This window comes from Pelobates fuscus, chromosome 5, assembly GCF_036172605.1.
Source record: "Pelobates fuscus isolate aPelFus1 chromosome 5, aPelFus1.pri, whole genome shotgun sequence".
NCBI lineage: Eukaryota > Metazoa > Chordata > Amphibia > Anura > Pelobatidae > Pelobates > Pelobates fuscus.
Genome location: NC_086321.1, coordinates 353,022,526 through 353,033,947, shown reverse-complemented (window position 1 = coordinate 353,033,947; position 11,422 = coordinate 353,022,526). Strand labels below are relative to the sequence as shown.

The 11,422-nt window shown below is 43.8% G+C and overlaps 1 pseudogene; it reads right to left on the bottom strand.

Annotated features, from left to right (window-relative positions):
* Positions 1-1,688: 1,688 nt before the first annotated feature.
* On the bottom strand, positions 1,689-2,252 carry LOC134610363 (translationally-controlled tumor protein-like; annotated as a pseudogene).
* Positions 2,253-11,422: the final 9,170 nt, after the last annotated feature.

Here is an 11,422-nt window from a genome sequence, read left to right as displayed (position 1 = left end):
TTTTCCAAAATGGCTCACTTTGTGTCTCTTCGCAAGTTGCCCACTTCCAAGGAATTGGCTCTTATCTTCGCTAGAGAAGTGTTTCGATTACATGGTATTCCCTTATCTATTGTATCCGATAGGGGTAGCCAATTTGTTTCCAGGTTCTGGAAAGCCTTTTGTTCGGAGATGGGTATTTCCCTCTCATTTTCTTCCGCTTACCATCCCCAGTCTAATGGAGCTGCTGAACGTGCCAACCAGTCTCTTGAGCAGTACCTCCGTTGTTTTGTGTCTCACCATCAGGACAATTGGTCTGACCTGCTTCCTTGGGCTGAATTTGCTCGGAATAATGCCACTCATGATTCTTCCGGCAAAAGCCCTTTTTACGTTGTCTATGGCCAGCATCCCGTTGTTCTTCCGGCTGCATTCTCCTCACAGGGCATGCCAGTTCTGGATGAGCATTTGGCTGGTTTGCGTAATACTTGGGAGCAGGTTCAGCGTTCTTTGGTGGACTCTGCTGCCCGCCAGAAGGCTCAGGCTGACAAGCATCGCAGAGCGGCTCCTTCCTATGTTGTGGGGGACAGGGTTTTGCTTTCCACACGGAATATTCGCCTCCGGGTGCCTTCTATGAAATTAGCTCCCCGCTTCATTGGTCCTTATCGCATTATACATAAGGTTAATCCCGTTTCTTATGCCTTGGGTCTGCCTAAGAATTTGCGTATACCCAATGTATTTCACACCTCTTTGTTGAAGCCTTACGTACGCAACCGCTATACCCGGCATACTCCCCCTCCCCCTCCTGTCTCTGTGGAGGGTCATGAGGAGTTCGAAGTATCTGCTGTTATTGACTCTCGTTTTCTTAGGGGTCGGCTTCAGTACTTGGTACATTGGAAGGGTTATGGGCCTGAGGAGCGCAGTTGGATCTCTGCGGATGCTGTTCATGCTCCCCGCCTTGTACGTTCTTTCCATTCGCGTTTTCCTGCCAGGCCTGGTCCTGCCCGCCCGGAGGGCGTGTCCTCAGGGGGGGGTACTGTAGCGGTACTTACCTTATCCGGGGGCCGGACGCGGTCCTCTCTTCAAGCCGCGCGCGGTCCTGCGGCTGCACGAGCCGCGCGCGGCTCGTCCGACTGTTCAGACAGGAAGGCGGGCAGTGACCGCGAGAAGCGGTCACGTGTCCCGCCTGCAGCTAAGAGCGCGCCGCGAATCTCGGGCGCGCTCTTAAAGAGACAGTGGGAGCCTAAATTGCAAAAAGGCTCCCATTGGCTCCTGTCATGCCAATCACCCCATACACTTACCTGTTGGGGGAGTGGAAGTGACAGGAGCCAATCATATTAGTTTGAAGGCTACTTATACTTACCCTTTTCCCTTAGTTCCTTGCCCTATCGTGGTTTCTGCTACAGTTCCCTTTAGTGCTTGTTGTGTTCAGTTGTGTTTCTCCGTATTTGACCTTGGCTTTGTATTCTGACTTCGTTTTCGCTTTATCCTATTCTGTACTGTTTGCCGGCTTGCTGATTCCTGTGTACCAGTCCCCGGCTAGTTTTCGTTTACGCTGTCTCTTTGTGCCCTTGACCTCGGATCGTTCCTGACTCTGTCTTATCCTATTACGTCGAGTCCGGCCACTCTAAGGTCCGGTAGACGTATCTCTCCTCTGTACTGTCTTCTGTTAGGCTGGATCCTGCGTGTAGGGGTATATACTCGTTACAATGTGATTGTTAATATTTCTCTAGCTTCAGGCCATCCTTGAAGAAGATCATGAAAGGAGTAATACTATCTTCACGGAAATCCAGCAGAGCCACCTTGCCCTCTGTTCATGCCTTCTCCTGTAAAGAACTGGTAGTTTTTAAAGTTGCCAAGGATGTCTTTGATTTTCTCTGCAGCACCAGTCATGAAAGGTTTAACATGGGTTGGATTTGTTTCCTCAAGCTTTCCTTTGATTAGTTTCATGTAACCCTTAATATAAGATTTGTAAGATTCCTTTGTGAAGCCAGTTTCCTGAAGCTTGTGATTTAATACTATATCAATTCCTGTGACTGTTGTTAAATCTGACCCTTCGTCTGGGCACTCAGCAGATGCATTTTCACCAACCAGAGCATCATCAATTGGACCTTCTATTCTAGAGACCATCTTGCCTTCAACTTCATAGCAAAGTCTACAACTGCTTTCTTTGATTTTGTAGATGTCTGAGAACATCTCGTCTCCGGACATGATATCCCTGTAGATGATCATGGCGGCGGTGTACTGAGCAGCTAGATCCCGGAGCAGTCTATCGGAGGCTCAGCCCCGGCAGAGGGTCGGGAGAGGAAAAGCATCAAGGTTATTAATATGAAGTGTAAAAGCTCTGTACGTTCACATCCTTTGCAAAATGCACTATAAGCAGAGACGGTATAAAAATATTATCTATTTAGGACCTAAACTCCTTTGTCCTTTATTTTCTATTAGGAAAGCTTTCTGTCGCAGAGCTTCCTAAATAAAACAAATATTAAAGGGACACTATAGTCACCTGAACAACTACAGCTTAATGTATTTGTTCAGGTGAGATCTATAGCTTCCTGCAGGCAATCTAATGTAAACACTGTATTTTCAGAGAAAATACAGTGTTTACATTGATTGATAGGAATACCTCCAGTGGCCGTCACTCAGACTGCCACCAGAGGGACTTCCTATCATGTAGGGCCCTAAAAAGGCCCTGTACACGTCAGACGTATTAAAATACTCCTCTGTCAGAGAGGAGAGGGGGCGGGCAAAGACCGCGAGCTGAGCTGTCAGTAGTGCAAAACTCCAAATCCCCTGCCTCTGGCTCTGGCCCTGCCTCTGGCTCTAGCCCTGCCTCTGGCTGGGGATTCAGATTTTTCAAATTACCCCGCTCTCCCTGCAGCCAGCACACAGCAGTCAGTGAAGTCGGCCTCTCCTGATGATGTCAGGAGGAGGAGGGGGCGTGATTTCCTCTGCTCTTTTCCCAGACTGCCCAGCGGATGGGAGAAGAGCAGTGAAAGTCGCGCCCCCTCCTCCTGACATCATCAGTAGAGGCCGACTTCCCTGGCTGCTCTGTGATGGCTGCAGGCTCCAGCTCCTCTCTCACCCCTCCCTGGCCAAAGGTAAGCCTCAGGTAGGGGGGGGGGGTACGTTTTTGTTTTGGTTTTTTTTAATCAAATGTTTTGGGGCAGCTCCTCTCCAACCCCCTCCCTGTGCCCCCACCACAGCCCCTGTGTCCCCCATAGCCACAGCTACTCTCCCCCTCTAGAGCCCCAGTGCCCCCTCTCTCAGTCCCTGTGCCCCCTCCTCACCACAGCCCCCCAAATGCCAGCTCCTGTACCTCCTTCTCTAGCTCCTGTCCCCCCTTCTCCAGCTCCTATCTCACCTCCAGCCCCCCACTCTACAGCTCATGTGTCCCCCTCCTACAGCTCCTGTGTCCCCCTCTCCAGCTCCTGCCCCCCTCCACTCCAGCTCCTGCCCACCCCATCCAGCTCCTGTCTCCCCCCCGCTACAGCTCCTGTGTCCCCCTCTCCAGCTCCTGCCCCCTCCACTCCAGCTCCTGCCCCTCCCCATCCAGCTCCTGTCTCCCCCCGCTACAGCTCCTGTGTCCCTCTTTCAGCCCCTGTGTCACCCATTCTCAGGGCCCGCGTCCCTCACCGCAGCCCCTGTATCCTCTCTCAGCCCATGTAACCTGATTTTCCCCCCACCACAGACCCTGTCCACCCCTCTCAGCCCCTGGGGGGAGAAATAGACACACAAAGGGGCAGAGAAACACAAGAGGGGTTGTAAGAGATACACAAGTGGGTGTAAGACATAGTAAAGGGGGGATAAAATATAATAAAGAGGGTAAAAAAATGCAAAAGGGATCTGTTTTCTCCTCCTCTTTATTTCCTCAGTCTCCCTCAGTACAAAAATCTCTCCTTACACCCACTTCACTCATCCCCCATTCATATTATTTCCTCAGTCTCCCTCAGTACAAAAATCTCTCCTTACACCCACTTCACTCATCCCCCATCCATACACTCCCTCCTTCTCTCATCTCATGCCTTACACTAATTTCTCTACTCTCTCACTCCGACCCACAATCGATCTCATTCTAGACCCCATGCATACAAAACCCTTTCACACCTCCTGTCACTTTCTCTCCTCCTACTTCTAGCAGCTGGTGATGTCTCTCCCAATCCAGGGCCCTTCACCTTCTCTACACACACTAAGACAACCAGAAACCCCACAAACCTCATCACAAAACCCTGCCCTTTACCCTCACTTACCAAAATTCATTGTGCACTCTGGAATGCCCGCTCCATCTGCAGTAATTTAAATTTAACAACCATACACGACTTTTTCATCTCAAACTTACTCACACTGCTTGCACTTACAGAGACCTGGCTGTCCCCCTCTGATGGCGCTACTCCTGCCTCTTTATGTTTTGGTGGGCTACAATTCTCTCACACTCCCAGACTCAACTGTAAAGGAGGTGGCGTAGGCATCCTTCTCTCCCCTCAATGTACCTTTCAACCAATCATAACTCCCCCTGCCCTATTCTTTTCTTCTTTTGAAGTTCACACTGTCCGTCTATTTAAACCCACTCCTTTAAGAATTGCTATCATCTACCGCCCCCCCGGTTATCCTAGACTATTCATTGAGCACTTTTCTTCCAGGCTTCCCTACTTCCTCTCATCTTCCCTTATACTTGGGGATTTCAATATCCCAATCAACAACCCTAATTGCACTGATGCCTCTCGTCTGCTCTCTGTAACCTCCTCCTTTGGCCTTACGCAATGGTGCAATTTAGCAACCCATACAGTGGGAAACACTCTTGATCTTGCCTTCACCAACCTCTGTACTGCCTCTAATCACTCCAATATTCCTTTCCTCTATCTGACCACCATCTGCTGACTTTTGACATTGGCATACCTAAGACCCAATTGACACCACCGTCTGAACATCACTCTCACAGAAACCTCCAAAATGAACTAGTTCTGATCTCAAGTGTTTGCAGGCTTTATGAAATATAATCTATTTCTTGAAAAGGCTAGAACCATATCTATTCAAATGTCGAGGATGTCAGTGAGCATTTGAGCATGCCATCTTGGCCACCCCATGTGGTGCTTGTTTTGGCAGGAGATTCTGCTGTTGCAGATAGGTAAGTTTCCCCAGTGGGGATCGGGATATCCCCCACCAATCCAAAGAGGGGGGCTGAGGGGCAATCATTTGATCTTTGTGAAAGCCTATTCCAGTATTAGGGGATCGATCGTCTCCCCCAGACACCAGGTCGCCAGTTAGGTCGCATGGTCGGGCGTCTGGATTTCTCAGTGTAACGGCACAAGTCTGGTATCTCCATGTTCCCTGTTGGCAGAGGTCAGAGTATAGCTAGTGAGTGGTTACTTTCAGCTTGGTTATGAGCATAAAAACTTAGTTTATGCGTGAACAGGTCGGAGCTACCATGTGACATGTCCAGCCATCTTGGCTGTCAGGCCCAGCCCCACACTTTAAAATTTTAAATAATTAAATCTTCATTCAATTTTCTTTTTCCTATCAATGAAACTTTTATCTGTGTTTGTGGTTATTAAATATAAAGAAGCTTCTGTTTATCAGTGCAATGGGCTTTCTGAAGAAATAAAGTAAAAGGTACCATTCTATAGTATGGTGCTGACTCTTGTGAGGTTCTACAAAGTTCATATTTTAAGAGTTGGTGAATCTTATTATTGGCCATTCAGTATATGTTGAAAACAGTGTCTTAGCATAACTCCACACACCATTTAACAGATCAACTTTTATTTCAATCAAAACATCCTTCTCCACATAACACAGTGTAAGTGGTTTCAGACAGGTTTCATAATGCTGTACAATACGGTTCTCCAAAACGAATCTAGCCACCAGACTGCGTGACATTCGTGACATATGACTTTTCTTACATACCATAAGTTTCTACCGCAACAAAACACATTTGTTGTTTAAATTTTAACAGTATTTGGAAAAAAAAGCATTGGAAGAATGAAAATAAAATAATAAGTTAATAATAATAAGGTTAAGTGTGCTGTTCTTTAGAAAAAAAAAAGATAATAAATGAATTTTATAATTACTTAATAACTTATACAATTGGAGAAGTTAATGAACTCCTTTAAGGAACACTCCAAATACCATAACCACAACCATGTGCATGCTGTGTCACATACTGAGTCATTAAACTCAATAGTTAAGCCCTGTATAGTAGACTCTGAAACAGTTATACAAAGGCCAGGTAGAGATGTGCATAGAGGGCAGTAATAGCTAGAATCATTGCTGTTAACTATTTTTTTTTTTAGCAAACGTGTCACTTTCTCTGGGGGGATTTTTTGCATGCTGTGGGGGGATCCTGGAAGGAAAGTGTTTGCCACAAAGTCTCTGGACATCCTCTGCTTCAAAAGTAGAAGAATTAGGGGAGTGGGTAAATAAAATATCGGATAAAAGTTTTATTTTAAAATCAAGGAAAGGGTAAGGCTTTTGTTGTTCTTTTGTACAGCACATAGGAATTGTAAATTGCAATCAAGGCGAAGTAGATGGCAATTTTCTACCAGGATTTAGTCTTTCGGATAACTAGATATCGTTTTATATACTGATCGACCAACTCTACTTTCGTTGTATGTGTGATGTACTCTCCAATGTTCTTTGTTTTTTCTATCTCTTCATTTTTTCCTTTGACAGACACCGGAACTGTACTTTCGTCGTGCATTGTAGACAGACAGCATGTTCACATGTTTTGATCAGTGTACCAAAGGGCCAGCACCTTGTCTTGTGCCAAATGCTATAGTTTCAAAACATATAATTTTGAATGAATACTGCTGTATTTGTTATCAACCCATAGATGATGACCTTTATTTATCAAGGCACGAAGAAGATCCAACACAATCTTGCCATTTCTGCCCACAGAAATAGGGTATCCTGGTGGGTCAGGGTGGCTATCTTTTCCTTGATAAATGACAAATGGCGAGATGTAACCAGTAGTGGATTTGCATAATTTGAAGAAATTGTAGTCATTACGGAGACATTGCCTCAGTGATTGCGGTGGCAGGCCATCACCATGATCACATGACACAGATTGTGGCGATTGGCTGCATTGCACTATGGGGGAGAGGGAGGAGAAGATCTTTAGGATGTGCTATGCCGCCCTAACGTCTTTAACGCTCACCTTTTTCAGAACTACATAGCACATCTATAGCAAGGGGTGAATTACTCTGATATGGTCATAATTTTTCAGGTTTTGGTAACCTAAGCTTTTTTCTTCAACTTCTGGCAGCATAGAGAGATAGAGATAGATAGATAGATAGATAGATAGATAGATAGATCTATACACCCTGAGTTCCCAGCATAAATATCAATATGGCTTCTGCCTCTAAACACTCAATTCCTATAATGGTAAGACAACTGGGAATACACAAAAACAAAATTACTTTAAAAAATCCCACAAAACTATTTAAGGTCACTAAACCTACTGCATTTAAAACAGCGAGTGTGACTAGCCGATATACCCCTTTCTCTCCAGGAGGGGGCTCCACCAATCAGCATCTCATTCTAATGTATGATGTCTGATCTCATGGCATAAACCCTTAATTCTGTGCGTAACTAAGCCAAGTCATAAAAGTTGTAAAGCTTTCTAGTGGTTTGTTAGTACTGTCCTGTAGTTCTCATAATAAACACGTTACACACATACACAACTGTAATCAAAATTATTCAACCCCCATTGAAAATCGAGTTTATTGTTAAAATCTACAGACTTTCGACGGTTAATTAACAGTTAACAATTAACAAATCAAGCAAAAGCAATTGAAATTGCTCAACACAACAAGTGCTTTCAAGTAGAATTCCCCAAATTCAACCCAAAAAGCAACTTATAATGCATTTTCACTTGAAGACTTCGTTATGCTATTTCAATTGCTTTTGTTTAATTTCTTAATTGCAAACAGCTGAAAGTCTGTACATTTTTCACAATAAACCTGATTTTCAGGGGGTTGAATAATTTTGATTACAGCTGTATTAATATTGTCAATGTTTTTTATCTTTATTTAAAACCAGGTGTAATATTGGCAAATAGAGATAAGTTTAGAAAAGGTGAACACAAAGCAGCCAGTAAACAGACTCCAGATAAAAAGGCAAGGTCACAATGCCAGCGTTCAACATAAGACATAACGTTTATTATTTTTAGCTTAAATGGTTCTAATAAATATATACAATACAACACAACCCGAAGGTGATCTTGGAAAGGCGGGTTCCAACACAGTGAACTGTTTGCGAGGAGGACAATCCCACTTCAATTGTAGTATCTGGCAAGTAATGACGCATGTGCACTGCCATCTGGGTTGAAGTCAATAACATGTGATACTCTCATCAAGCAAACCTGGCCTGCATTGGCCAAAAAAACCCGATCCCTGCAAATTGGGCAGCTGACGTTCTGCTGCAGCCAAGTTAGAATACAATCAGTATGAAAATGGTGCCTGCATGGTAATGTTAGTAAGTGCTGCCCAATTCCATACTCCTCCAGGCAGATAGAGCAGGTACCTGGAGGGTCCCGTTCCCTCATTCTGCATATTTCTACAGCCCTTGCATGTCTTAATTGTCTTAAGCTAGGCGTGAAATACCCGGAAATCGGTTGACGTGGCCCAGCCATCTCCTCCATGGATGGACTAATGGGGGAACGGAGAGGGGAGCGGCTCCGTGACCTCCCTATTTGACGTGGCCCAGCCATCTCCTCCCTTGATGGACTAATGGGGGAACGGAGAGGGGAGCGGCTCCGTGACCTCCCGCCCTGGTCGCGTTCTCTCCTGCGATGGTGGATTCTGTTTATACCTCTCTCCAACCTGCCATCGTCAGGTATATTCTCATTCTCCTCACCTGTTAGGTCAATCACCACAGGTTGATGGCTTCCCCCAAAATTCTGTCCCGTCAATCCAAGTCTCTCACTCTGAACACTTTCCATGTCATCTTCGCCAGTTAAATCAATTATCGAATCCTGCAAGCTTTCTGTCTCGTCGTTACCGGTTAAGTCAATGACATCATCATCCCCGTATCCTGCAGAAAAATATTCAAATAGTAAATTCATCTGATTAATGTAAATAGTTAGCAGTAGTCCAATAATTAAGAACACACTGATTAATGAGATAAAAAAAATTAGGCTATGATCAGCTGGATATGGGATTTTATGCTGTGGTTTCACTTACCTGAATTTGAGGATTCTGTGCCCCTTGGTTCCCTTGACGCCCAATGCCTTCTCCCACGCTCCATCCTAACATGCACAGTATCAGCTGTCTATATAGTATCAGTCTATACGCTTGCTGAGAGTTATCTGTCACGTGGAGATTCTCAAAAGGCAGGTGATCCAAAATGTACGGAATATACAGTCAGTAACTGTAGCGCTATGCTATGTGTAGTATCACAGAACGTTGGTAAAATGGTACTGACAATGTCTCAGTAGCCAAAGAGTAATAGTTTACACTGAGGTATAACTCCTAACCTATAACCAAAGCCAACCAGTGTGATGAGGTAAGGTCTGTGTACGGAACTTTCATTCCCGTAACTAGTGATGTCACAATAAACTGCATTATGACATCACAGCTCTAGCTCTGGTTGTAATGCTGTCTAACCTGTCATAATAAGAAATTTAAAGGAAAAAAATGTCTTATTAGGAATGTCAGATATTGTCAAATACACTGATAACATACACAGAATAGTAAGCAGTAGGAGAGATTAATAAAGATCGTAGTGTGCAATGTAATATAGAAATCAACACTCTAAACATTTATTAAATATAAAATTCTTAAAATTAAAGGCAATTATAACCTTTAATCAATGAGCCATCTCCCAATCCAATCAACTTCCTCATACCATCCCTTGTGCTTTCCCATCTCAAGGAAGAGAAAGCATTTGCCATTATGGATAGAAGAATTTGGAGGAGTGATGATCATATGATAAGTCTTTCTTATTCCTGGAAGCTGTATTGGCCACTCGGATCAAGAAATGGGGGCATTAGACGCAAACCAAAACCAGTCTGGTCTCGTGTGAATATAACAAAAATAGCAAAACCTAAAAAATGAATTGAAATTGTAAACTGTGAAATTTGCCAGCCCACCCACCACCTAAAAAAGAAAAACCTTGCAAATGCTTACAACCCACTATCACCTCTACTGAAAACCATGCTGTGTGCCCTAATCTTAGGAGGAAGGATCTGCCCAGGGTAGGGGTGTAAGATTTCCATGTTTGAAGGAACCTTTTAGCTAGGGTTTCCTTACTGGTTAAAGGGACAAAAGAAAAACCAAAACAACGTAAGCTTAATGAAGCAGTTTTTGTATATAGATCATGCCCCTGCAGCCTTACTGCTAAATTATCTTCCATTAATGAGTTAAAGGGATACTGTAGTGCCAGGAATACAAAGTTGTATTCCTGACACTACCGAACCCTTTATTTCCTTACATTTTCCCAGCACCAATGTCCCTCGGCGCTGTGTCCTGGCTCCAACCCCTCCTCCGTCCCGAGACAAGCAGGATCTAATGCGCAATGCTTGGCAAATGTCGCGCGCACGTTAGTCCTCCCCATAAAAAAGCATTGAATCAATGCTTTCCAATGAGGATAAATCTGATGCTGGAAATTATCATGTGTGAGAAGTTTAGGTGACTTACTAATTACTAAGATCAATGTATCTTATTTGCACAGACACATCAACAATACGGAGCAACTGGAAAAGAGGGACTTTTACTTACAAAAAGTGAAACAGGGGAATTAGGACACAATATAGGGACTGTTCCTTCTAAATAGGGACACTTGGGAGGTATGCATGAGTGATGTCCATTTGGTGTGAGAAAACGTTATTTTAGTGCCAGGTTCCTCCTTGTTAACTCAATGAAGGTTTTAATAGGGGTTTAGATTTAATTGGTCAATTGAAGATTATGCTAGCTTTAGTGTACAGATAATCTTAATTTTAATAATGACAGGAGGCGAGTATTTTGCATAATCTTTCTTTACTATCGCCATAGCAGCAAAGAAAAGAGTAACAAAACTTTTAACCAATCACAACGTAGAATAGGGTATAAGAGGTATGACCTATGACATCATTTCCTCTTTAAAATTGCGACATCACAAGGTCATAAATGTAGAAAATAACAGAACAACTGAAAAGTCCATAGAACAAGAAATTGGAAACTTAATCAGAATAAATTGAACCGGAACAGGTAGAATGCAGACGAAGGCATCTCATTTTCAAACGATGGTCTCCCAAGACCTGATGATAAGTCCCCTGATGCGATGATGACGACATCTTGTATGGAGACTTTAATGATTCCGTGTGGCTTCTGGTTAAGCTGAAACGAGAGTGTAAGGTGTGTTAGAGTCCAGAAATGATTGTTTAAAACAATGAGTGTCTGTCCCTTAATTCAACTTAATATTGTCTAGTAAAATGATAATAATAAACTAAACGTCCTCCCTTAATGGTGTTAAATAA